General features: G+C 41.4%; 1 long non-coding RNA gene across 1 annotated transcript; it reads left to right on the top strand.

Annotated features, from left to right (window-relative positions):
• The first annotated feature begins 12,114 nt into the window (after window positions 1-12,114).
• Window positions 12,115-14,787, top strand: LOC145876342 (uncharacterized). Its single transcript, XR_014391499.1, has 3 exons — window positions 12,115-12,305; window positions 12,489-12,535; window positions 12,897-14,787. It is a non-coding gene; the product is annotated as an uncharacterized LOC145876342 (long non-coding RNA).
• The last annotated feature ends 9,919 nt before the right edge of the window (window positions 14,788-24,706 follow it).

Genomic DNA, 24,706 nt, shown 5'->3' with positions numbered 1-24,706 from the left:
CCTGTCATTTTGGAGTCACTTCACTTGTATTGTCAGTAAGAATAGAAGATGTTTCTGAACACTTCTACATTCATGTGGATGCTACCATGATTATGAATAATCATGAATGATTCGTGAATAATGATAAATGAGAAAGTTACAGAGGCACAAAGATCAGACCCCCTCTGTTATTGGTGTTATTCTGTATACTTCTGGCCCTTCTTTGGACACTGTGTTAACTAACCTCTAGACGAGCTTCAATGCCATACACCTCTCCTTCCGTGGCCTCCAACTGCTCTTAACTACAAGTAAAACTAAATGCATGCTCTTCAACCGATCGCTGCCTGCACCTGCCCGCCCGTCCAGCATCACTACTCTGGATGCTTCTGACTTAGAATATGTGGACACCTACAAATACCTAGGTGTCTGGTTAGACTGTAAACTCTCCTTCCAGACTCACTATAAGCATCTCCAATCCAAAATTAAATCTAGAATTGGCTTCCTATTTTGCAACATAGCATCCTTCACTCATGCTGCCAAACATACCCTTATAAAACTGACCATCCTACGGATGTCATTTACAAAATAGCCTCCAATACCCTACCATTAAAATTATAGACTGATCATTTCTTTGTCAGTGGGCAAACGTACAAAATCAGCAGGGGATCAAATAAATTTTTCCCCCACTGTACTACCCACCACTGCGACCTGTACACTCTCGTTGTCTGGCCCTCGCTTCATACTCGTCGCCAAACCCACTGGCTCCAGGTCATCTACAAGACCCTGCTAGGTAAAGTCCCCCCTTATCTCCGCTCACTGGTCACCATAGCAGCACCCAACTGTAGCACGCGCTCCAGCAGGTATATCTCTCTGGTCACCCCCAAAGCCAATTCCTCCTTCGGCCGCCTCTTCTTCCAGTGCTCTGCTGCCAATGACTGGAACAAACTACAAAAATCTCTAAAACTGGAAACACTTATCTCCCTCACTAGCTTTAAGCACCAGCTGTCAGAGCAGCTCACAGATCACTGCACCTGTACATAGCCCATCTATAATTTAGCCCAACTACCTCTTCCCCTACTGTATTTATTTATTTAGCTCCTTTGCACCCCATTATTTCTACTTTGCACTTTCTTCCACTGCATATCTACCATTCCAGTGTTTTACTTGCTATATTGTATTTACTTTGCCACCATGGCCTTTTTTTGCCTTTACCTCCCTTATTTCACTTCATTTGCTCACATTGTATATAGACTTATTTTTCTACTGTATAATTGACTGTATGTTTGTGTAATACCCTTGTTTGAACCAAGTATTGAGTTTATTTGTTATAATTAATTGGTGTTATATTTAAAAGATGATTGAATTGCTCCTAAACTGTAAGGTTGTTAATGCATTATGCTTTTTGAAGAAATATTTATTTAATGTATAAGTGAATAGTTTGTTTTACTTTGAAGTTTACGTTTTGACCAATAAGGTCGCTTGTTAAGTTGTGGCCAATGGGAGTTGACCTGGTTAACGGGAGGGAAAAAGACGTTGATGAAAGGATGGACGTTTTACCTCAGGACGGTTGGTGAAGAAAAATTATAAAAGAAGACGACAGAACTACAACAAAACCCATAGCTACTAAGACATGAAGGGAAATACATGTTTTATTTAATAAAAGAGTTGTTATAATTTAGTTAAAACTTAGTAAAGACTGAAGCTACCGTCTCATCATGGAGGTATTAGCCAGCCTAGAGGTTAGCCTAGCATCGTGTGACACCGGGAGAGAATTGCTTGGGAAGCTTAACGAGTTGGTGTTGCCATGGGGATATCGGTTACTAAGGAGTACTGTCTGCATGGGTAGCTGTGTTGCCTTGGACTTGGTGAGGAAACTTGCATGGAACTGCCATACTTCGCTGAGGGAATATCTACCAAGTCGTGAGTAACCACAATGTGAGGGGCTTATAAATAAATACATTGGTAATGGTGAGAGTGAGATATGGAACATTATGTATGTTGCCTTGGTGGAGTCATTAATTGTTTTAATTTAATGCATGGGATGGTTTATCCTGATTCAATAACAGAAACCTATAATCATTTCATCTGAAGTTAATACCCTATTGTCATAACCCTAGATAGTTTACAATAGGAATTCTTATTGGAGATGTCCTTCTCACCTAACATCCCATGCTGCTGAGATACTCTACATATGTTAATGTTGTGAGAGTCATATTCAAGCCTGGTGAGAGGGTTACATTTGTTTAACTCCATGTGTTACTCTGTGTTGTTATATGTGTCGAACTGCTTTGCTTTATCTTGGCCAGGTCGTAATTGTAAATGAGAACTTGTTCTCAACTTGCCTACCTGGTTAAATAAAGGTGAAATAAATAAATAAATTGGTAATGGTGAGAGGTTAGCATGTTTTGTTGTATCCTCAGTTATTGGTAATGGTGAGAGGTTAGCATGTTTTGTTGTATCCTCAGTTATTGGTAATGGTGAGAGGTTAGCATGTTTTGTTGTAGCCTCTGTTATTGGTAATGGTGAGAGGTTAGCATGTTTTGTTGTAGCCTCTGTTATTGGTAATGGTGAGAGGTTAGCATGTTTTGTTGTAGCCTCTGTAACTCTCTCACTCATTATTATTCATGATCTTTCTCAATCATGGTAGTCACAGGCTTGATGTAGTCATTGCAGTCAAAGAATATGGGACCAAATAATAAACTTTTGCCTAATTTAATACACTATGAGTGAATTGGTCAGAAAACATATGACTTTTTTAAATAGGGGGACTAGATACATGAAGTGCTTTCATTTTTCTAAATGGTGAAACAGATATGTATGAAAATATCCTCAAATAAAAGGTGACATTATATACTGTCACCTCATATGAAACATTTGATCTGAAATCCAAAATGTTGGAGTACAGAGCCACATTTAAAATGTTATCTTCACTGTCGAAATAGATATGGTGTGGACTGTATACTCAATACAATCTAAATCTGATACCTCACTGTCTGTCTTTTGACTGATACTGCTTTTAAACTGGTCTGGTCAGTCTACTCAAATATTTGTACTATACATGTTTCTATCTGCAGGCAAAACGTTGATAATTTGTAATTTATAATATGATACTTTAATTTACGAATAGATATGGAAGGTTTCAGGACACTGATATATCTAAATATGTTGAAAAAATATACTGCTACTATTTTCACCACCAAAGAATAGCAGTGTGATTTTAATATGATTTGACTCTTTGCAGGCTGTCAGGCTGTCTAGTCACAGAGGAAGGCTGTGCTTCTCTGGTCTCAGTTCTCAGTTCAAACCCCTCACACCTGAGAGAGTTGGATCTGAGTAACAATGACCTGAAGGATTCAGGAGTGAAGCTGCTCTCTGCTGGACTGGGGAATCCCCACTGTAAACTGGAGACTCTGAGGTCAGTATTATCAGATATGAAAGTACTTTATGCATGTAGTTCTCCCATTTGAAAAAGTCGTAATTATTCGGACATATTACTTATAGTGTATTAAAGTAGTCATAAGTTTAGCATGTTGTCCCATATTCCATGCCTGCTGTCACGTTTCTCTAAGACAGAACCCAGAAGCAGACCAGGTGAGTAAAATGAAGGTGAGTATTTATTGGTAGTCTTGATGTGTAATTTGAGTGATCCAGGAGACGGAGCGGCAGCGGAGGTGAGTTGATGAGAGTAGATGGGTGGATTCAATGACGTCACTGTATCCACCGACGGCCAGGCAAGGGAGTTGAATGTTCCGGGAGGATGACTGTAGACAGAGTAAACGGGGGGGGAGTAACCAGTAACAAGACTAAAACAACAAGACTAGCTCAGGAAACATGAGGCTGTTCGTTGCTAACGATCCAGCAGGGAATGGATGTCAGCTCAGGGCTTATGAAGAGGTGATGATCAGGACCAGGTGTGCAGAAGGTTGATGAGATGCAGGTGTAGGGTAATCACTAGATCTCCCGCCTAACTTCGTCGCCTGGCAACCAGACAGGGTGCGTTCAGAAACCTTAGACTCCAAACAGAAAACAGTCAGCTCAGGCAGAAACAGACTCAGGAAGCGGGATTCCTGACACCTGCAGTGAGGCTTGTGATTCTACTAACAAAGATCAAACCCCCTCTGTTATTGGTGATGGTGAGAGGTTAGCATGTTTTGTTGTATCCTCTGTTATTGGTAATGGTGAGAGGTTAGTATGTTTTGTTGTAGCCTCTGTTATTGGTAATGGTGAGAGGTTAGCATGTTTTGTTGTATCCTCTGTTATTGGTAATGGTGAGAGGTTAGCATATTTTGTTGTAGTCTCTGTTATTGGTAATGGTGAGAGGTTAGCATGTTTTGTTGTAGCCTCTGTTATTGGTAATGGTGAGAGGTTAGCATGTTTTGTTGTAGCCTCTGTTATTGGTAATGGTGAGAGGTTAGCATGTTTTGTTGTAGTCTCTGTTATTGGTAATGGTGAGAGGTTAGCATGTTCTGTTGTAGACTCTGTAACTTTCTCTCTCATTATTATTGATGATTCATTCATGATTTGTATTAATCATGTTATCATCAGGATTAATTTAGTAGTGTTTAGAAACATGTTATCTACTCACTTAGACAGAAAATTATCCAGTCATCATCCACCATTTTATTATTGGGCAAAACACAACCAAAACAAACTGGAAATGCAACCAACTAGTTTACAACCAAACACTAATCTTTTGACTACTTTAATACACTATAAATGAATTGGTCAAAATACTTATGACTTCTTCAAATAGGGGGACTAGATACATAAAGTGCTTTCATTTTTAAACGTGAAACAGATATGTATGAAAATATCCTCAAATAAAAGGTGACATTTTATACTGTCACCTCAAATGAAACATTTGATCTCAAATCCAAAATGTTGGAGTATAGAGCCACATTTAAATTGTTATCTTCACTGTCAAAATAGATATGGTGTGGACTGTATACTCAATACAATCTAAATCTGATACCTCACTGTCTGTCTTTTGACTGATACTGCTTTTAAACTGGTCTGGTCAGTCTACTCAAATATTTGTACTATACATGTTTCTATCTGCAGGCAAAACGTTGATAATTTGTAATTTATAATATGATACATTAATTTCTGAATAGATATGGAAGGTTTCAGGACACTGATATATCTGAATATGTTGAAGAAATATACTGCCACTATTTTCACCACCAAAGAATAGCAGTGTGGTTTTAATATGATTTGACTCTTTGCAGGCTGTCAGGCTGTCTAGTCACAGAGGAAGGCTGTGATTCTCTGGTCTCAGCTCTGAGGTCAAACCCCTCACACCTGAGAGAGCTGGACCTGAGTAACAATGACCTGAAGGATTCAGGAGTGGAGCTGCTCTCTGCTGGACTGGGGAATCCCCACTGTAAACTGGAGACTCTGAGGTCAGTATTCCTGTAGTTGGTCAACAATTGATAACTGTTCACCAGATCCACATGTGTTTACCAGACACACATAGTCCACACCATATGTGTTTGGACATTGAAGCTTAAAGTTTTAAATTTGGTGCTATGCTCCAGCATGTATCTTCTCACTTAGACAGAAAACATCCACCATTTTAATATTGTGCAAAACATAACCCAAAACACAACCAAAACAAACTGCAAATGCAACACACGACTTTGAGTCACAAGCTTGATGTAGTTGTTGCATTAAAGGAATATGGGACCAAATACTAAACGTTTGACTATTTTAATACACTATGAGTGATTTGGTCAGAATACTTATGACTTCTTCAAATGGGGGGACTAGATACATAAAGTGCTTTTATTTGTCTAAATGGTGAAACAGATATGTATTAAAATATCCTCAAATAAAAGGTGACATTATATACTGTCACCTCACATGAAACATTTGATCTGAAATCCAAAATGTTAGAGTTTAGAACCACATTTAAATTGTTATCTTCACTGTCAAAATAGATATGGTGTGGACTGTATACTCAATACAATCTAAATCTGATACCTCACTGTCTGTCTTTTGACTGATACTGCTTTTAAACTGGTCTGGTCAGTCTACTCAAATATTTGTATTATACATGTTTCTATCTGCAGGCAAAACTTTGATAATTTGTCATTTCTAATAATGATACATTAATTTATGAATATATATGGCAGGTTTCAGGAGACTGATGTATCTGAATATGTTAATAAAAATATACTGCTTCTATTTTCACCACCAAAGCATAGCAGTGTGATTTTAATATGATTTGACTCTTTGCAGGCTGTCAGGCTGTCTAGTCACAGAGGAAGGCTGTGCTTCTCTGGTCTCAGCTCTGAGGTCAAACCCCTCACACCTGAGAGAGCTGTACCTGAGTAACAATGACCTGAAGGATTCAGGAGTGGAGCTGCTCTCTGCTGGACTGGGGAATCCCCACTGCAGACTGGAGACTCTGAGGTCAGTATTCCTGTAGTTGGTCAACAAGTGATAACTGTTCACCAGATCCACATGTGTTTACCAGGCACACATAGTCCACACCATATATGTTTGGACAGTGAAGCTTACAGTTTTAAATGTGGTGCTATGCTCCAGCATTTTGGATTTGAGATCGAATGTTTCATATTAGGTGACAGTACAGAATGTCACCTTTTATTTAAAGGTATTCATACATATACAGTCGTGGCCAAAAGTTTTGAGAATGACACAAATATTAATTTTCACAAGTCTACTGCTTCAGTGTCTTTAGATATTTTTGTCAGATGTTACTATGGAATACTGAAGTATAATTACAAGCATTTCATAAGTGTCAAAGGCTTTTATTGACAATCACATGAAGTTGAAGCAATGAGTCAATATTTGCAGTGCTGACCATTCTTTTTCAAGACCTCTGCAATCTGCCCTGGCATGCTGTCAATTAACTTCTGGGCCACATCCTGACTGATGGCAGCCCATTCTTGCATAATCAATGCTTGGAGTTTGTCAGAATTTGTGGGTTTTTGTTTGTCCACCTGCCTCTTGAGGATTGACCACAAGTTCTCAATGGGATTAAGGTCTGGGGAGTTTCCTGGCCATGGACCCAAAATATCGATGTTTTGTTCCCAGAGCCACTTAGTTATCACTTTTGCCTTATGGCAAGGTGCTCCATCATGCTGGAAAAGGCATTGTTCGTCACCAAACTGTTCCTGACTGGTTGGGAGAAGTTGCTCTCGGAGGATGTGTTGGTACCATTCTTTATTCATGGCTGTGTTCTTAGGCAAAATTGTGAGTGAGCCCACTCCCTTGGCTGAGAAGCAACCCCACACATGAATGGTCTCAGGATGCTTTACTGTTGGCATGACACAGGACTGATGGTAGCGCTCACCTTGCCTTCTCCGGACAAGCTTTTTTCCGGATGCCCCAAACAATCGGAAAGGGGATTCATCAGAGAAAATGACTTTACCCCAGTCCTCAGCAATCCAATCCCTGTACCTTTTTCAGAATATCAGTCTGTCCCTGATGTTTTTCCTGGAGAGAAGTGGCTTCTTTGCTGCCCTTCTTGACACCAGGCCATCCTCCGAAAAACTCACACCTGCCTGCTGCCATTCCTGAGCAAGCTCTGTACTGGTGGTGCCCCGATCCCGCAGCTGAATCAACTTTAGGAGACGGTCCTGGCGTTTGCTGGACTTTCTTGGGCGCCCTGAAGCCTTCTTCACAACAATTGAACCGCTCTCCTTGAAGTTCTTGATGATCCAATAAATGGTTGATTTAGGTGCAATCTTACTGGCAGCAATATCCTTGCCTGTGAAGCCCTTTTTGTGCAAAGCAATGATGACGACACGTGTTTCCTTGCAGGTAACCATGGTTAACAGAGGGAGAACAATGATTCCAAGCACCACCCTCCTTTTGAAGCTTCCAGTCTGTTATTCGAACTCAATCAGCATGACAGAGTGATCTCCAGCCTTGTCCTCGTCAACACTCACACCTGTGTTACCGAGAGAATCACTGACATGATGTCAGCTGGTCCTTTTGTGGCAATGTTTTTGGGGGATTCAGTTCATTTGCATGGCAAAGAGAAACTTGGCAATTATTTGCAATTGATCTGATCACTCTTCATAACATTCTCGAGTATACGCAAATTGCCAGCATACAAACTGGGGCAGCAGACTTTGTGAAAATTAATATTTGTGTCATTCTCAAAACTTTTGGCCAAGACTGTATTTTTTACCGTTTTAGATATGAAAGCACTTTCGGCGTCTAAACTCAGCAAAAAAAGAAACATCCATTTTTCAGGACCCTGTCTTTCAAAGATAATTCGTAAAAATCAAAATAACTTCACAGATCTTTATTGAAAAGGGTTTAAGCACTGTTTCCCCATGCTTGTTCAATGAACCATAAACAATTAATGAACATGCACCTGTGGAACGGTCATTAAGACACTAACAGCTTACAGATGGTAGGCAATGAAGGTCACAGTTATGATAACTTAGGACACTAAAGAGGCCTTTCTACTGACTCTGAAAAACACCCAAAGAAAGATGCCTAGAGTCCCTGCTCATCTGTGTGAACGTGCATTAGGCATGCTGCAAGGAGCCATGAGGACTGCAAATGTGGCCAGGGCAATAAATTGCAATGTCCGTACTATGAGACGCCTAAGACAGCGCTACAGGGAGACAGGACGGACAGCTGTTCGTCCTCACAGTGGCAGACCATGTGTAACAACACCTGCGCAGGATCGGTACATCTGAACATCACACCTGCGGGACAGGTACAGGATGGCAACAACTGCCCGAGTTACACCAGGAATGCACAATCCCCCCATCAGTGCTCAGACTGTCCTCAATAGGCTGAGAGAGGCTGGGCTGAGGGTTTGTAGGCCTGTTGTAAGGCAGGTCCTCACCAGACATCACCGGCAACAACGTCACCTATGGGCACAAACCCACCATCGCTGGACCAGACAGGACTGGCAAAAAGTGCTCTTCATTGACGAGTCGAGGTTTTGGCTCACCAGGGGTGATGGTCGGATTCGCGTTTATCGTCGAAGGAATGAGCGTTACACCGAGGCCTGTACTCTGGGGCGGGATCGATTTGGAGGTGGAGGGTCCGTCATGGTCTGGGGCAGTGTGTTACAGCATCACCGGACTGAGCTTGTTGTCATTGCAGGCAATCTCAACGATGTGCGTTACAGGGAAGACATCCTCCTCTCTCATGTGGTACCCTTCCTGCAGGCTCATCCTGACATGACCCTCCAGCATGACAATGCCACCAGCCATACAGCATGTTCTGTGCGTGATTTCCTGCAAGACAGGAATGTCAGTGTTCTGCCATGGCCAGCGAAGAGCCCGAAATCTCAGTCCCATTGAGCACATCTGGGACCTGTTGGATCGGAGGGTGAGGGCTAGGGCCATTCCCCCCAGAAATGTCCAGGAACTTGCAGGTGCCTTGGTGGAAGAGTGGGGTAATCTCACATCAAGAACTGGCAAATCTGGTGCAGTCCATGAGGAAGAGATGCACTGCAGTTCTTGATGCAGCTGGTGGCCACACCAGATACTGACTGTTACTTTTGATTTTGACCCCCCCCCTTTGTTCAGGGACACATTATTCCATTTCTGTTAGTCACATGTCTGTGGAACTTGTTCAGTTTATGTCTCAGTTGTTGAATCTTGTTATGTTCATACAAATATTTACACATGTTAAGTTTTCTGAAAATAAACGCAAATGACAGTGAGAGGACGTTTCTTTTATTGCTGAGTTTAGTTCTCCCATTTGAAGAAGTCTTAATTATTTGGACAAATTTATTTAATCATAAGTTTAGTATTTAGTCCCATATTCCATGCCTGCAGTGATTACATCAAGCTTGTGATTCTACAAACCTGTTGAATTCATTTTGCAGTTTGTCTTGGTTGTGTTTTGGATGATGTTTTTCCTAATAGAAACTGAATGGTGAATAATGTCCTGTCATTTTGGAGTCACTTCACTTGTATTGTCAGTAAGAATAGATGTTTCTGAACACTTCTACATTCATGTGGATGCTACCATGATTATGAATAATCAGGAATTAATTGTGAATGATGAGGAATGAGCCTCTGTTATTGGTGATGGTGAGAGGTTAGCATGTTTTGTTGTAGTCTCTGTTATTGGTAATGGTGAGAGGTTAGCATGTGTTGTTGTAGCCTCTGTTATTGGTAATGGTGAGAGGTTAGCATGTGTTGTTGTAGCCTCTGTTATTGGTAATGGTGAGAGGTTAGCATGTTTTGTTGTAGCCTCTGTTATTGGTGATGGTGAGAGGTTAGCATGTTTTGTTGTAGTCTCTGTTATTGGTAATGGTGAGAGGTTAGCATGTGTTGTTGTATCCTCTGTTATTGGTAATGGTGAGAGGTTAGCATGTGTTGTTGTAGCCTCTGTTATTGGTAATGGTGAGAGGTTAGCATGTTTTGTTGTAGCCTCTGTTATTGGTTATGGTGAGAGGTTAGCATGTTTTGTTGTAGCCTCTGTTATTGGTTATGGTGAGAGGTTAGCATGTTTTGTTGTAGCCTCTGTTATTGGTAACGGTGAGAGGTTAGCATGTTGTGTTGTATCCTCTGTTATTGGTAATGGTGAGAGGTTAGCATGTTTTCTTGTAGCCTCTGTTATTGGTAATGGTGAGAGGTTAGCATGTTTTGTTGTATCCTCTGTTATTGGTAATGGTGAGAGGTTAGCATGTTTTGTTGTAGCCTCTGTTATTGGTAATGGTGAGAGGTTAGCATGTTTTGTTGTAGCCTCTGTTATTGGTAATGGTGAGAGGTTAGCATGTTGTGTTGTATCCTCTGTTATTGGTAATGGTGAGAGGTTAGCATGTTTTATTGTAGCCTCTGTTATTGGTAATGGTGAGAGGTTAGCATGTTTTGTTGTAGCCTCTGTTATTGGTAATGGTGAGAGGTTAGCATGTTTTGTTGTATCCTCTGTTATTGGTAATGGTGAGAGGTTAGCATGTTTTGTTGTAGCCTCTGTTATTGGTAATGGTGAGAGGTTAGCATGTTTTGTTGTAGCCTCTGTTATTGGTAATGGTGAGAGGTTAGCATGTTTTGTTGTAGCCTCTGTTATTGGTAATGGTGAGAGGTTAGCATGTTTTGTTGTAGCCTCTGTTATTGGTAATGGTGTGAGGTTAGCATGTTTTGTTGTAGCCTCTGTTATTGGTAATGGTGAGAGGTTAGCATGTTTTGTTGTAGCCTCTGTTATTGGTAATGGTGAGAGGTTAGCATGTTTTGTTGTAGCCTCTGTTATTGGTAATGGTGAGAGGTTAGCATGTTTTGTTGTAGCCTCTGTTATTGGTAATGGTGAGAGGTTAGCATGTTTTGTTGTATCCACTGTTATTGGTAATGGTGAGAGGTTAGCATGTTTTGTTGTAGCCTCTGTTATTGGTAATGGTGAGAGGTTAGCATGTTTTGTTGTAGCCTCTGTTATTGGTAATGGTGAGAGGTTAGCATGTTTTGTTTTAGCTTCTGTAACTTTCTCACTATTATTCATGATTCATTCATGATTTTTCTTAATCATGGCATCATCAGGATGCTTTTAGTAGTGTTTAGAAACATGTTATCTACTCACTTGTAAATAAAATGACTCGTGTCACCATCTGTAATGAACACGATGGGAGACAGAGAGCTGGTTTCAAGCGCAGGGCTCAGCAGGTGTTTATTATAAAGGACCACAGGAGGAGGCAGGTAGCTGGGTCCAGGGGCAGGCAGAAGGTCATACACAGGGGGTCCAAAAAGGCAACAGTACAGGCAGGGAAACGGCAAAAGGCATCATTAGTGAGGCAGGCAAAAACTATCATTCACAGGAGGATTATATACTGTCACCTCATATGAAACATTTGATCTGAAATCCAAAATGTTGGAGTTTAGAGCCACATTTAAAATGTTATCTTCACTCTCAAAATAGATATGATGTGGACTGTATACTCAATACAATCTAAATCTGATACCTCACTGTCTGTCTTCTGACTGATACTGCTTTTAAACTGGTCTGGTCAGTCTACTCAAATATTTGTACTATATATGTTTCTATCTGCAGGCAAAACTTTGATAATCTGTAATTTATATTGTGATACATTAATTTATGAATAGATATGGAAGGTTTCATGACACTGATATATCTGAATATGTTGAAGAAATATACTGCCACTATTTTCACCACCAAAGAATATCAGTGTGGTTTTAATATGATTTGACTCTTTGCAGGCTGTCAGGCTGTCTAGTCACAGAGGAAGGCTGTGCTTCTCTGGTCTCAGCTCTGAGGTCAAACCCCTCACACCTGAGAGAGCTGGACCTGAGCTACAATCACCAGGGAGACTCAGGAGTCAGACTGCTCTCTGCTGGACTGGAGGATCCACACTGCAGACTGGAGAAACTCAAGTATGTGGAGGGTTTATGTCAATGTTCATATCAGACATGTTTGACTTTTCAGGCTAGTTAAGACAAACATTCTGAACTCCACTTGGACAAAGTTATATGCTGTGTGTGTGTGTGTGTGTGTGTGTGTGTGTGAGTTCAGGTGTATCCCTCAATGACTGTCTGTTTTTCTACTTACCGCTACAGTGTGGAACATGGTGGAGAGAACAGAATGAAACCTGGACTTAGAAAATGTGAGTGTTGACTGCTGAAGAATATGACTAAGAATAAGTCTTAATTCAAGTTAAGTCAAAGACCACCATCATTACTGACTTGGTCATATTAAATATCATCTGTAGTTCTACAGAAGCACAAATCAGGGACACCAACGTTTACAAAGAGTTGATGTGTGTGTGTGTGTGTAATTAATGTGAATAAGTGTGTTTTATATTACCATACAGTATAACATATGATCATTCAACAAGTCTCAAGTTACCTTAACTTCTCCTTTTGATACCTAGAAACATCTACATTAAATGAATTAGTGAAAAGTGAGTTAACATTCTAATGTGAATGATGATGATTTCTAATAATGTGTCTGGTTTCATCAATCAGATGTCTGTGATCTCACACTGGACCCAAACACAGTAAACAGACTCCTCTCTCTGTCTGCGGAGAACAGAAAGGTGACATGTAGGAGAGAGGAGCAGCCGTATCCTGATCACCCAGAGAGATTTAAGGACATTAAACAGGTGCTGTGTAGAGAGGGTCTGACTGGGCGCTGTTACTGGGAGGTAGAGAGGAGTGGGGGGGCTGATATAGGAGTGGCATATAAAGGAATCAGCAGGAGAGGAAGGGGTTATGACTGTTATCTTGGATGTAATGACAAGTCCTGGAGTCTGTTCTGCTCTGACAACAGTTACTCTGCCTGGTATAATAATAACTCCACTACCATAGTTGTCCCCTCCTCCAGGTCCCACAGAGTAGGAGTGTATCTGGACTGGCCAGCCGGCACTCTGTCCTTCTATAGAGCCTCCTCTGACACACTGACCCACCTGATCACATTCACCTCCACATTCACTGAGCCCCTCTATCCAGGGTTTGGGGTTGATTATGAATCCTCAGTGTCCCTGAAATAATAACTGGACACACACACACACACACACTGGACACACACACACTGAACATACACTGAACACATACACACACACACACACGCACTGAAACACACACACACACGCACTGAAACACACACACACACACACTGAAACACATGCACACTCACTGGACACACACACACACACTCACTGGACACACACACACACACTCTGGACATACAAACACACACTGAACACACACACACACACACTGGACACACACACACTCGACACAGACACACACATGCTGGCCACCCACTCAAACTGGACAAACACACTGGACACACACACACACACACTGGACACACACACACTCACTGGACACACACACACTCACTGGACACACACACACACTGGACACACAGACTGGACACACATACACTCTCACTGGACACACATACACACTCACTGGACACACACACACGCTTGACACACACACGCTTGACACACACATGCTTGACAAACACACTGGATACACACACACACACACACACACAAACACTCTGGACACACACACACACATACTGACACACATAAACACTGACACACACACACTGAACACACACACACACTGAACACACACACACACACACACACACACTGACACACAATGGACAAACACACACTGGACACACACATGACAGGCTTGTAATATTTTCTGATCTTTTACCACTTTGCATTTTTTATGATATATTTTACTGTTTGTGTTTGTACCACAGGAGGTTGGTGGGACCTTATTTAGGGAGAACAGGCTTGTAATGGCTGGAGTGGAATAAGTGGAATGGTATCAAACACGTGGTTTCCATGTGTTCCATTTCATTCACTCTGTTCCAGACATTATTATGAGCCGTCCTCCCCTCAGCAGCCTCCTCTGGTATGTACTGTCCTGTATGTGACAGAGCTCCAACAAGGAATTACAATGTATGTATTACTTTTAATACCTGCAAATGGCAAATAAACTACTGGAACTCCTTATGAATGTCTGCAGCCGACAAGAGGTGAAAATATTACCGGAATATTCTGCAAAATGTTGATGAAGACGTCACTCAATCCACCCAAAACAACATGCAGTCTTTCCACAAGACTCCCATGAAGTTATAGTGTGACGTTATGAGTCGACGTTAAAGTAACATTCTCACAACATACTGCACTTGTTTTATCCTGTTTTAGATGTATCCTCTGTTTAAACATTTAACACTGTTAAAATACCAATGTGATCATTTCTTGTCTTTTATGTTGGAAAAACAAATTGTACAATTATATGTGGACATACGCTCCATAGTTGTACAAGTATACATGGTTATATTGTACTTTTCATAATAAATCATTCTTGAAACAAGAAAAAGCATGTTAATTGTGAAAACAATTTCGTTATTGATTTTTACATTGCTTCTCCCTGTCTCATGTTGACGTTTGTCATGAATCTTGACCTGGAGGCAGAACTGTGCGATTTCCTCTAGATATGTCAGCTGCAAAGTCAGAATTGGCTGTGGAAAATGTTGTTTTATGGTCTTAATTTAAGGGAAGGATTAGCAGTGTGGTTAGGGTTGAGGTTAGGATTAAAATCTGATTGTATTACTTTGTGCCTGTGCCAGCTAGTGAATACTTTGCTTAACTGCCTCCAGGGCAATATTCATGACAATAAATGCCAACCTGCCTCCAGGGCAAGATTCATGACAATAAATGCCAACCTTCCTCCGAGGCAAGAATCATGACAATAATTGCCAACCTGCCTCCAGGGCAAGATTCATGACAATAAATGCCAAACCTGCCTCCAGAACAAGATTCATGACAATAAATGCCAACCTGCCTCCAGAACAAGAATCATGACAATAAATGCCAACCTGCCTCCAGGGCAAGATTCATGACAATAAATGCCAATCCTGCCTCCAGAACAAGATTCATGACAATAAATGCCAACCTGCCTCCCAGTCGTCCCCTCATCTTTACAAGGCTGCAGAACATGCAAGCTAGTGATGTGGGGGTTCTCTCATAACCCTCAGTCCCCAGGTTGGTAGATGGCAGGTTGAATAAAGAGAAGCTAGTGATGTGGGGGTTCTCTCATAACCCTCAGTCCCCAGGTGGGTAGATGGTAGGTTGAATAAAGAGAAGCTAGTGATGTGGGGGTTCTCTCATAACCCTCAATCATAAATGTATAATTATTATGTAATTAACACAAAACATTAAGGACACATTTAATTCCATGACAAACTGACCAGGCGTAACTCAATATTAGGAAGGTATCCTTAATATTTTGTCCAATCAGTGGCTCTGACCCTTTACGTAACAGTCAATCCTCTTTACCAGGAAACCTTCTTTAAATTTCCCCAAATGCTTCAACACTGATGCTCTCTCACAGCTGCTCCAGGGCCTCTTGGGTTGAGGAGTCATTCTCTTCTAACCTGATCACAGCTGCTCCAGGGCCTCTTCGGTTGAGGAGTCATTCTCTTCTAACCTGATCACAGCTGCTCCAGGGCCTCTTCGGTTGAGGAGTCATTCTCTTCTAACCTGATCACAGCTGCTCCAGGGCATCTTGGGTTGAGGAGTCATTCTCTTCTAACCAGATCACAAACAAAGACAAGATTCAAACAAATAAACATCATGGTCCAACATAATAGGGGGGGGGGGTATAGGGAAGGTAGGGGAGAGGAGGGGGGTATAGGGAAGGTAGGGGAGAGGAGGGGGTATAGGGAAGGTAGGGGAGAGGAGGGGGGTATAGGGAAGGTAGGGGAGAGGAGGGGGGTATAGGGAAGGTAGAGGAGAGGAGGGGGTATAGGGAAGGTAGGCGAGATGAGGGGGTATAGGGAAGGTAGGGGAGAGGAGGGGGGTATAGGGAAGGTAGGGGAGAGGAGGAATGGTATAGGGAAGGTGGGGTAGAGGAGGGGATATAGGGAAGGTAGGGGAATGGAGGGGGTATGGGAAGGTAGGGGATAGGACATGAAAAATAAAGACTTCATGTCAGGTAAGCAGCCTCCAAGTCTACCCTCACCAACTGATCATTAATTATGATCTAGGATCAGGTCCCCCCTCTCCATGTAATCTGATTCATTATTATCTAGGATCAGGTCCCCCCCTCTCCATGTAATCTGATTCATTATGATCTAGGATCAGGTCCCCCCCTCTCCATGTAATCTGATTCATTATGATATAGGATCAGGTCCCCCATCTCCATGTAATCTGATTCATTATGATATAGGATCAGGTCCCCCCTCTCCATGTAATCTGATTCATTATGATATAGGATCAGGTCCCCTCTCTCCATGTAATCTGATTCATTATGATCTAGGATCAGGTCCCTCCTCTCCATGTAATCTGATTCATTCTGATCTAGGATCAGGTCCCCCCTCTCCATGTAATCTGATTCATTATGATATAGCATCTTTTTATTTTTATTATTTCACCTTTATTTAACCAGGTAGGCCAGTTGAGAACAAGTTCTCATTTACAACTGCGACCTGGCTAAGATAAAGCAAAGCAGTGCGACAGAAACAACAACACAGAATTACATGTAATAAACAAGCGTACAGTCAACACAATAGAAAAAAGAAAGTCTATATACAGTGTGTGCAAATGGCGTGAGGAGGTATGGCAATAAATATGCCGTAGTAGCAAAGTAATCACAATTTAGCAGATTAACACTGGAGTGAGAGATGAGCAGATGATGATGTGCAAGTAGAAATAATGGTGTCCAAAAGAGCAGCAAAGTAAATAAAAACAATATGGGGATGAGGTAGGTAGATTTGGTGGGCTATTTACAGATGGCCTATGTACAGCTGCAGAAATCGGTTAGCTGCTCAGATAGCTGATGTTTAAAGTTAGTGAGGGAAATATAAGTCTCCAGCTTCAGCGATTTTTGCACTTAGTTCCAGTCATTGGCTGCAGAGAACTGGAAGGAAAGGCAGCCAAAGGAGGTGTAGGCTTTGGGGGTGACCAGTGAGATGTACCTGCTGGAGCGCGTGCTACGGGTGGGTGTTGTTATCGTGACCAGTGAGCTGAGCTAAGGCGGAGCTTTACCTAGCATAGACTTATAAATGACCTGGAGCCAGTGGGTCTGACGACGAATATGTAGCGAGGGCCAGCCGACTAAAATGACCTGAGTTGCAATCGTGAAAAAAAACTACCCGGCCTTCATGGTTTGACATTGAGAACATTGGGAGAGATGAGAGCTGACGTTTTAGTAAATGTGCAGATTACGTATCTCAGTCACAGACAAGAAGCTCAATTAACCTCTTGGGGCTAGGTGGGACGCTAGCGTGCCACCTGTGGTGCACTCCATCAACAGCAGGTGCATTTCAAGAGCGGCAAATTTGAATCCAAATAAATGTCAAAATTCAAATTTTTCAAAAATACAACTATGTTACACCATTTGAAAGATAAACATCTCCTTAATCTAACCACGTTTTACGATTTCAAAAAGGTTTTACGGCGAAAGCATAACTTTAGAGTATGTTAGGACAGTACATTTACAAGAGTTGTGTGTAATGTTTTGTCAAGTCAAAGACAGGGTCACCAAAACCATAAAACCAGCTAAAATGATACACTAACCTTTTACAATCTCCATCAGATGACACTCCTAGGACATTATGTTAGACAATGCATGCATTTTTAGTTCTATCAAGTTCATATTTATATACAAAAACAGCGTTTTACTATGGCATTGATGTTGAGGAAATCGTTTCCCTCCAATAACCGGCAGTCAAGTCAGCGTCACAAATTAAATAATTAAAATTAGAAAACATTGGTAAAATATTATATTGTCATTTAAAGAATTATAGATTTACATCTTTTGAACGCAATCAACTTGCCAGATTTAAAAATAACCTTACTGGGAAATCACACTTTGCAATAATCTGAGCACTGTGCCCAGAAAAATACGCGTTGCGATACAGACTAGACGTCATGTTGGGGAGATCTAAAATCGAAAATACTATGTAAATAATCCATTACCTTTGATTCTCTTCATCAGATGTCACTTCCAGGTATCACAGGTCCATAACGAATGTAGTTTTGTTCAAAAAAGCTCATCATTTATGTCCAAAAATCTCCGTCTCGTTAGCACATGATGTAAGCCAGCCGGACTTCTCGTCATGAACGAGGGGAAAAAATATATTTCCGTTCGTTCAAACATGTCAAACGTTGTATAGCATAAATCATTAGGGCCTTTTTTAACCAGAACATGAATAATATTCAAGGTGGACGAATGCATAGCCTTTTATAACGTATTGGAACGAGGGTACCCAACATGAAGTAGCGCGCCAGGTGTCTAATGGGACATCACCGTTCCATGGCTCTTGTTCGGTCAGATCTCCCTCCAGAAGACTCAAAACACTTTGTAAAGGCTGGTGACATCTAGTGGAAGCAATAGGAAGTGCCAAAATATTCCTAAACCCCTGTGTTTTTCAATGGGATAGGTTTAAAGTCAATACAACACATCAGGTATCCACTTCCTGTCAGAAAATGTCTCAGGGTTTTGCCTGCCAAATGAGTTCTGTTATACTCACAGACACCATTCAAACAGTTTTGGAAACTTTAGAGTGTTTTCTATCCATATATAATAAGTATATGCATATTCTAGTTACTGGGTAGGATTAGTAACCAGATTAAATCGGGTACATTTTTTTTATCCAGACGTGCAAATGCTGCCCCCTAGACCCAACAGGTTAAGACATTATCTTCACCACTGGGACTGGGGACAACAGGACCACAGGCCAAATAATACAGCTCAACACCTCCACACTACCACAGTGAGTAGAATCAAGATTCTGAACACAGAAAACTTGCAGAATTATTAATGATGAATTGTAGACGTTATTAGACATTTCTGTTGTTGAGGAGGATGGGAGACCCACAGAGACGTCAAAATGTGTTTCTAAAATCGTCAAAGAGTAATTATTTTAACCTAAAGCATTTAATGAAGACACTTATAGTACAATATTATGGGGAATAGGAATGAGAGGGCTACTTACACCATTTTGGGAAGGGATCACAGCAGTGATTGAATGAGGGTATGAGGCATGAGTTGAGGTGTTCAGAGGCTTGACCAGTGCAGGACAGGATTGGGAAGACAATAACACAAAAACACTACACAGTGAGACAAAAGAGCTAAGAATGAGTTAGTCCAAGCAAGGAGTAAAATCATAGACGTGTAATAATGTGATTGTGTTTGTGATTGACTCTACATAAAGTAATGAGAGAAAATTGACAGGGGTTCCCTCACAGTGCATGGAGAGGAAACATTCAATGTGCCAGTGGATGAGTGGGCCACATGAGACGTGGCTTCCAGTTCATGTGAGGAGGTAGTTGACAATGGTAGTGGAGTGGTCATCGCTTGTTAAATCATGGAACAGGAGAGGACTCAGCTGGAAATACAAACAGCAGATACGTTCCCTTGAAGCTGAGCCATCGTAGGTTAGAACAACAAGTTTGTCCATGAAGATAAACACGGAATTCACATCTCGCCCACATGGCAAATCAAGGTAGCCCAAGAAACTTTTTCTGAATAAAGCCCTGATCATCCACATACAGTACCTGACGATAACTGAGAATGGCAAGCAGACTGGTGGCAACCATAGGTCCCAGAGTGTGGGGGGGGGGCAATAATTTTGCCCTGGGGCCCAGAGCCCAGGTGCCGTGACTTCAGAAATCCACTCCTTCAACATGCAGACAAAGAAGTTCTAAAAGCTACCAGTAAATTTCGTCCAAACAAGTCAAATAACGTGTCTATATCATCCTCAGGTTGTCTAAAATGTAAATAAACTATAATATTTCATACGGAAAGTACTGTGTTCAATAGGAATGACAAATACGCAAGTGTGCACCCTCTCCATCGCGCACAAAAACACTGATGTGACCCAAGCAGTCAGCTCACTGAAAGTGTAAATATTTATTTATTTTTAAAAATAGAAGCCTCAAAACCATGAATAAATACTGTTGACATCTAGTGGAAGCTATTATGAATTGCAATCTGGGTGACGGACATAGGAGTTTTCAATAGCTTTACAAACTATGAGCCTGTGATTTTATTTATTTATTTTTGGCAGGTTTTCGCCTGCCATATCTGTTCTGTTATACTCACAGACATTATTTGAACAATTTTGGAAACGTCAGAGTGTTTTCTTTCCAAATATACCAATTATATGCATAGCTTCTGGGCCTGAGTAACAGGCATTTTACTTTGGGCTCGCCAGACTCTCCGAACTTCCGAAAACTGCCCCCTAGCCCTAAGACGTTTTAACGGTCCTCACACTGTTCATGCTCTCATTTCATAGACGCGTACTGCTCACCTGTTCATCTCGTAATGAATAATGTGGAAATTGAGCAAGTTGAGGTGACTAAACTGCTTGGACTAACCCTGGATTGTAAACTGCCATGGTCAAAACATATTGATACGACAGTAGCTAAGATGGGGAGAAGTCTGTCCATAATAAAGCCCTGCTCTACCTTCTTAACCTGTTATGGCTAGGGGGCAGTATTTTCACGGCTGGATAAAAAACGTACCTGATTTAATCTGGTTACTACTCCTGCCCATTAACTAGAATATGCATATAATTATTGTCTTTGGATAGAAAACACTCCAAAGTTTCTAAAACTGTTTGAATGGTGTCTGTGAGTATAACAGAACTCAAATGGCAGGTCAAAACCTAAGAGATTCCTTTACAGGAAGTGGCCTGTCTGACCATTTCTTGAACTTCTTTGCCATCTCTATCTTTTACAAAGGATCTCTGCTCTAACATCACACTTCCTACGTCTTCCATGGGCGCTCAGAGCCCGGGAAAAAACAGAATGTCGTCATCCCAGCCCCAGGCTGAAACACATTATCGCCTTTCTCAAGTGGCCGATCAAGGGACTGTGGGCTTAGGCGCGTGACCTGGCCGCCCCCGTCTTTGTGATTTTTCCTCTGTTTGCCGAAAAGGAGATTCCCGGTCGGAATATTATCGCTTTTTTACGAGATAAATTGCATAAAAATTGATTTTAAACAGCGGTTGACATGCTTCGAAGTACGGTAATGGAATATTTAGACATTTTTTGTCACGAATTGCGCCATGCGCACAAACCTGATTTACCATTTCGGATAGTGTCTGGGACGCACGAACAAAACGCCGCTATTCGGATATAACGATGGATTATTTTGGACCAAACCAACATTTGTTATTGAAGTAGCAGTCCTGGGAGTGCATTCTGACGAAGACAACAAAAGGTAATCAAACTTTTATGATAGTAAATCTGATTTTGGTGAAGGCTAAACTTGCCGGGTGTCTAAATAGCTAGCCCGTGATGGCTGGGCTATGTACTTAGAATATTGCAAAATGTGCTTTCACCAAAAAGCTATTTTAAAATCGGACATATCGAGTGCATAGAGGAGTTCTGTATCTATAATTCTCAAAATAATTGTTATGCTTTTTGTGAACGTTTATCGTGGGTAATTTAGTAAATTGTTAGCAAATTCCCCGGAAGTTTGCGGGGGGTATGCTAGTTCTGAACGTCACATGCTAATGTAAAAAGCTGTTTTTTGATATAAATATGAACTTGATTGAACAAAACATGCATGTATTGTATAACAGAATGTCCTAGGTGTGTCATCTGATGAAGATCATCAAAGGTTAGTGCTGCATTTAGCTGTCTTCTGGGTTTTTGTGACATTATATGCTAGCTTGAAAAATGGGTGTCTGATTATTTCTGGCTGGGTACTCTCCTGACATAATCTAATGTTTTGCTTTCGTTGTAAAGCCTTTTTGAAATCAGACAATGTGGTTAGATAAAGGATCGTCTTGTCTTTAAAATGGTGTAAAATAGTCATATGTTTGAGAAATTGAAGTAATAGCATTTTTAAGGTATTTGAATATCGCGCCACTCGATTCCACTGGCTGTTGACTAGGTGGGACGATTTCGTCCCACATACCCTAGAGAGGTTAAAAGAGGAAGTAAACATAGACAAAGCTATATTAAAATTGTCAGTCTAGAGCACCAGTGAAAGGGATTTCGAAATGGGAGAAGTTAGGAGCAATTTATATAAGGACGGTATTTGGTATCATGATAAGTTACCAATACTACCTAAGTCATTGTGAAGAGATGCGGCAAGATTGACACATGGGCAGAGCCATGTGTCAAAAGGGGGGATAGTAGAGCAGGTTCGGAAACACTTTGTGGCCTATTGGATAACGAACTACTTAAAAAACATTTTTTATAATAGATAAGTATATTAAATGGGAAGAAGCGGTCCCAAATTACTGGGTGGACATGATTAGGGTAGTTGGTTTACTAGGATCTATCTCTTTAAATAATGGATTACATTTTAGCTGATCAGGTAAACCATATAGAATGCCAGAGTTAGGGAGGCCAGAACAGGTAGACATAGAAGTTGAAGATATACTAACAGAACACATGGTTAACCAAACCCGTTTGTCCGAGACTTTGTGTCCAACAGGTGAATTACAGGAGAAGATGATTCACTCAATCCAACCAGGAGACTGGGTGTGGATCCAGTCCCTGAGGAGAAAAGAACTGGAAGCAGCCACGGTGGGAGGGCCCATACCAAGTGTTCCTGGTAATAGCCTTCGCGGTGAGAATAGCTGAAAGAGCTACCTGGGTTCACATCACACATTGCGGGAGGGTAAGACACACTGACACTGTCGAACAATCAGAGTTAGGAGAAGAACCGAATACCAATAAGGTTCGGGGGTTACCTCTCTAACGAAGATTCCCTAACCCGCCCGATCCTCACTGTGTGCGTTCATAGAAGTGAAAGTGTGGGTTGGCCTCTAGCCAGTGATATATTCACCGGGAGGGGGTGGGGCTTTACAGGGGTACTGGTCAGTCTGAGCTGTCTGATTGTGGGAGCCATATTCCTAATACACCATGAACCACTCGAGAAGTCAGAAAGTGGTAACTTGACCCATAGTGTAGAAGATGAGGAGTTTTTATGGCCTAGGTACAAAAGGTCACTCGATCTGGATAAAAAGGAAGTGAGAGTAGAGTTAGGGAAGGATGTCTCAATAGAGTTCTCTGCAGACCAAATGGGGTCCCTAACCTCCTGGCAGTCTAGGACTCGGACTTCATGGGGAAGATATGTGTAGATCCTGGTGTAACTCATGGAATCAGGTCATAGCTCACACAGAGAGAGAAGGCTATGTCTATCCACACACCCAATATAGAAACAGATGGAGTATAGTGAAGGCCAGGGTTTTTGACTGCAATCCAGAGCAAGGGAAGTATTGCTTGAAGATAGGAATGACCATTAAAAGCATAAAGAAAGAGGATTTAGGGTTATGGTATGTTGGCCTTGACCAGACCATTGTCGACACTGCGGTACCATTCTGAGTAGTAGAGGTTAGGACAGGAGATAGTTCTACCGCCAGCCAGAATACCAGTAGTACCCCTGATAAAACGGACATTACCCGTGTAGTCATCCAGAGCCAAGGACCGGTGAGGATAGTTCAGACGAAAGATCTTTACCTGTTAGGGCTAGGGGGCAGCATTTGCACGTCTGGATAAAAAATTTTTACCCGATTTAATCTGGTTACTAATCCTACCCAGTAACTAGAATATGCATATACTTATTATATATGGATAGAAAACACTCTAAAGTTTCTAAAACTGTTTGAATGGTGTCTGTGAGTATAACAGAACTCATTTGGCAGGCAAAACCCTGAGACATTTTCTGACAGGAAGTGGATACCTGATGTGTTGTATTACCTTTAAACCTATCCCATTGAAAAACACAGGGGCTGAGGAATATTTTGGCACTTCCTATTGCTTCCACTAGATGTCCCCAGCCTTTACAAAGTGTTTTGAGTCTTCTGGAGGGAGATCTGACCGAACAAGAGCCATGGAACGATGATGTCCCATTAGACACCTGGCGCGCGAGTTCATGTTGGGTACCCTCGTTCCAATACGTTATAAAAGAGTATGCATTCGTCCACCTTGAATATTATTCATGTTCTGGTTAAAAAAGGCCCTAATGATTTATGCTATACAACGTTTGACATGTTTGAACGAACGGAAATATATTTTTTCCCCTCGTTCATGACGAGAAGTCCGGCTGGCTTAGATCATGTGCTAACAAGACGGAGATTTTTGGACATAAATGATGAGCTTTTTTGAACAAAACTACATTCGTTATGGACCTGTGATACCTGGAAGTGACATCTGATGAAGAGAATCAAAGGTAATGGATTATTTACATAGTATTTTCGATTTTAGATCTCCCCAACATGACGTCTAGTCTGTATCGCAACGCGTATTTTTCTGGGCGCAGTGCTCAGATTATTG

This window comes from Salmo salar, unplaced genomic scaffold (genome assembly GCF_965601325.2).
Source record: "Salmo salar unplaced genomic scaffold, fSalSal1 ptg000578l, whole genome shotgun sequence".
NCBI lineage: Eukaryota > Metazoa > Chordata > Actinopteri > Salmoniformes > Salmonidae > Salmo > Salmo salar.
This window is presented reverse-complemented; position numbering and strand designations above follow the sequence as displayed.